Here is a 4,672-nt window from a genome sequence, read left to right as displayed (position 1 = left end):
CGGCCGGAGCGGCCCTCCGATATCCCGCCGCGGCCCGGACTGCGGATCGCCGCACGGAAACCCGCTCTTGGCTGCTACTGGCCGTGCGTGCAGAAGTGCCGGGCTCCGAACGACCCCTTCTTTGGTATCAAGAAATACCCGTGCGTTCGATAAGCACGTGGACCCAGCAACGGCTCAGCACAGAAAAATCGTGTCACCCCCAAGTCTGGGAACCTGCAGTATCAGATCGGCAATTCGGCTTTTCTGTGCAGCCACAGAAGCTGCAAATGAATTTATCTGAAACAAACAAAAGCTTATAACCTCATACAACAACACGACTCCAGGAACCGGGCAGTAAACATGCTGGCACATAGAATGAAGTCACACAAGACGGCGGTGCTGGTTGAACCTGCAGCTTGACACAAGGGATCCTGAGCAGCTCCTGCCCGTGAGCAGGGAAGAACGAAGGCTCTGCTTTACACCACTGCCCATCTCCTACCCGCAGCCTCTGCTGCCTCACTGAGAGCCACGGCCTTCTGGCAGCCACTGCCCAGAGCACAGCATCCACCAGGGCCCTCCCCCCATGCAGCTGTCACAAGGTTCTGCCACAAAGTATGGAGGTACCTGGGAGCTGCTGCTGCAAGAGCAGGAAGGTCTCAGAACCTGGGCTTCTACAATGCTGTCTTACAGGGAGGGGGGAAAATGGATAGAAAAGAAAATAGACAAAGAAGAACAGTGTGCTAGCTCCACTGCTATTCTGCAAGCTGAGGAAAGGTGACCTCAGAAGTTGCAGTAAAAGGTCCTAAAGGCTGGGAAACGTAAGACAAAAACATGCCAAACATCAAAGAATGCCATCAGCATCCTTAAATTCCACTTGCTGGATTTTGTTCCCAGTCATTTCTGAGAGTAACACTACTCAGGAAGCCTGGATGGAGATCTGTGTGAGGCAAATCTGTGTGCCACTGCTCAGAACAGGCATCTCTGACCCACCTCACGCGACAGCTCTTCCCTGCTGTGAGGTGGGGATGTTTTTAGAGAGCAGACAACGCTTACAGCAAGCAGTGCTGTACTGCTCCCAGCTCAGCAGTAGGTCAGGCCATGCTCATGACACCTTTTTCCCCTCTTAGATTCCCAACATCTGATCCCGCTTCCCTACCTGGAGCACTCCATCACCATGGCCTGCTGCTCATGCACAGCTGAGGAGCAGCAGAGATTCCATGCTCTGTGCCAACAGGAGGAGTGATGGCTCAGGGACAGCAGAGACCGTCCAAACTCACTTGTGACAACACAGAGGTGTCACATAGCTTTCCACACTGTAAGCCACAATAGCTGTAACCAAACTCTTTCCAACCTCCATGAGTTCTCACACTTTGAAACATGCTTTCCTGAAGACCGCAGGCCACACGGCCACCAACCACAGGCATCTGTCAGCCTGGGCACAGGGAGAACGCTGCGTCCTCGTAGCCTCCCGCACCCAACAGGAGCATTCTTCTATGGTGGGATCATGGATGAAGTCAACATTGATTTGGTTGAGACAAAACCACATGGCCCTAGGAACCATGCTGACAGTGCAGACAGGAACAAGGAGCTGCTGTCTCCCACAGCACACACGGCTCTCAGGACTGGCAGCCAGGGAGGAATTCCAGGGAGGACGCCAAGCCTGGGAATGCAGAAAGCACACTGAGAAAAGGAACCCAGGAAGGTAGATCTTGGCTACTGAGGGCTTTCAAAATGCTCAAGGAGGGCTGTCTGGTCTGACTCGGCCTCCTCCACCTTTCCGAGAGATGAAGTGCCAAGGAAAGAACACATTTCTATCACACTGATGTACTGCAGGGCACACCCACAGCCACAGGCTCAGGTTGATCCACATGCAAACCTCCCAAAGGCAGCCAAGCCAAGCCCTGTTTTGTCTCTGCCCCTTCTGATAACCCCTACCTCCCCACCCAGACAGCTCAGCGGGGAATCTAGAGCAAAACCAAGTGCTTTCTTCCTTTGGCTCCTAGAAGCCAGCTTGGTGAAAGCCCCTCTGGGCAGGGGACACGGTGTGAGGGAAGAGCTGTAGCTGGGCACCAGCATCACTGTCCTACATTCTCCTTTGTTACAGGGGATTTCTAGCCTGCAGGGCTGCAGATGGGCCCTGAGAAGAGGAGAGAAAATACATTACTTCACAACATTAGATGTCAACTCACAGAAGGCAAAATTCACCACTGGGCAGCATAGAAATGCTCCTGGAGAGCAGCACATCGGCCTCACATCGGCGGGGCACAGCCCATCGTCAGCCCCGGGAACAAAGGAGGACAAGGAGCTGCGCTCCGCCAGCAGCGCTGAGCCACGGCTGACGCAGGGCTGTGCTGTCACACCGTCAGCGGGGCTGGGAGCGAAAGGAAGGTTTCCTGGCGGCTGCAGGAAACACGCAGCACAGCCCAGAGGAGGCAACGGCAGGGATGGGCGGCACGCAGCGCTGTGGGTGCAGGCGGCTGCGAACGTGACAAGCGAGGAGCAGAAACAGCGCGATGATGGGCGAGGAGAGAACAGCACAGATCAGAGATGGGGCGGGGAGAGGAAATTCTGTCCTTGACTAAATATACATGCGGTGCTGGCCGGGCTCCACCCACAGCGATAGCCCTGCACTCTGGGCAGGGAGGCCTGCACTTTTCCAATGAGTTGGCCTCGGGACTGCTGTGCTCCGGCTCTGCTCTCAGTGAGCAGCCACGATTGCGTTGGGGAACGGATACCTTCAGCCCACGGAGCTGCACAGAGGACTGGTGAAGCTCTGCGTATCCACACCTCCGCAAGGTCAGCATGGTCACATCGTGACATTTATGGTTCTTCCTTTGAAGCAAAGCTATTTGCAGAATTCCCCACAGAAGGAAAATTCAGTTCCTGGCTTCTTTCTACCAGGACAGGACAGGCAGTGCCAGAGAAGCTGTTTGTTCGTGGCAGGAGGACGCTCCCCACTCCGATCGCTGCAATGGAGGCAGAGGAACTGCAGATGCCACCCCTGCAGGCAGGGCTGAGTCCAGCTGTGGTCCTGCCGCCTCCCCTCGTGCCCCTGTCCCACTGTGCAGAAAGTGAGTGCTGGCTGTGGGCAGGTCAATCTCACGGGGTTCAGACTGCTGCTCCATCACCTGCACAGCAGCACACTCACCCTCACGCTCACCTGACCCAACAGAAAATGCCTTGCCGATCTAACCTCTGATGATTAAACCTCGAACTTGCAAGCAAAGCTCTAGGTATGTGGTCATGGAGGGCATCAGAGCCCTGAAATTCTGGCCAGGCTTTATAGTTTTATGCTCAGAAAAAAGCGGGCCAGCACTGCAAAGTTCCCAACACACGGACTTAATCTCCTGCACACAGTGCCATGAGCACAATCAGCACAGCAATCAAATTTCCTTTCTTTTGCCAGCCTCTCAGGTCAAGCTTCACTTTTCACTCAAGGATCGCAGCTGTTTTGTCATGTAACCCCTCCAGAAATCTATCAAATTGCATTTTAAAGGTATTTGTGCTCCTGCTTCCACCCAAATTGCCCCAAGCTTCCCAGGAGGCACTGTGTGACTCCCCAGATTCCTCCGCTTCCAGCTCTAAAACAGGACCACAGTCCAACAATTCCCACTTGTTTAAACTTCTGACTCCCTCCGGAGCAAGTTCACAGCTTTTGTCACACCCAGCACCTCTGATCACCATTCAGGATCATCTGAAATACAACTAATTGGACAGAGGTGGAGAAGCAGCCGCTTGCAGGCAGAGCTCCCTGCTGCTGTACACGTTCCTGGCAGGGAGAAGTAAGCCTGCAGAGAGGGGGTCCCATGGAGGCTGCCTGGGGTCACCACCAGCTGCTGCCCCTGCCCACGGCCAACTCGGTATCAATGTTTGGATCAGGCTTGGAGTTAGTTCTGCTTCACGTAGGGTCACAGGCACCAGCACCTTCCATTGCAAACACAACGAAGACCTTAGCAGAGGATGGGGGTGACAAATTTGACCCATTCAGACAGGAGGAGAAAAGAGGCAGCACAGAAGGGCTGCAGCACTCCCTCAGCACTGCTGCTGTTTTTCTTTCCGTTTGCTTCCACCAAATCTGCCGCGTGAATCAGGCTCACATAGATTCCCTCCCTCTCATCTGAAAGCCGCAGCTGGGAAAAGCAGAGGCAGTGCCGGGCCCCGCCTGCCCCAGGGAAGCCAGAACAGGAACACTTGGGAGAAAAACAGGTACATCTTGTCCCATGGCCTAGGAATGGCTGGGCTGGGAGCCCTCTGGAGAGAGAGAACGGAAACTAGTGGTGACATCCCCAGAAACAGAAGGGCACTACTTCTCCAGCTCTCAAGTTATCCATCCAAATGCCAAAAGCATCAGAAGTTTTGAAAGCTCGCGATGCACATTTACATGCACAGACAGCAAAAATTTCAGGACAGGATCCTACAGAAGGTCCACTTCAGAGTTACAGGTAGTGGTCCCAATCCTGCTATCCTTACTCACCGAGTAGTCCCATTGAAATAGAGACGACTACTCATGTGAGTAAGGGATGCAGGATCAGGCCTGTCTACCAAAGAGACTGAATCCTGAACCAGAGAGGACATCACGGCCTCCAAACATCATCAGACACTCACCAGTAGGGCTGGTCTGAGGGCAGGGCTGGGGAAGGCAGTCCGAGCACACCGAGCAGGGGCCCTGCAGAGCAGGCAGCGGGCAAATCAT

The sequence above is a fragment of the Meleagris gallopavo genome, chromosome 17 (genome assembly GCF_000146605.3).
Source record: "Meleagris gallopavo isolate NT-WF06-2002-E0010 breed Aviagen turkey brand Nicholas breeding stock chromosome 17, Turkey_5.1, whole genome shotgun sequence".
Lineage (NCBI taxonomy): Eukaryota > Metazoa > Chordata > Aves > Galliformes > Phasianidae > Meleagris > Meleagris gallopavo.
The sequence above is the reverse complement of the archived record's forward strand: the minus strand, read 5'-3'. Positions refer to the sequence as shown.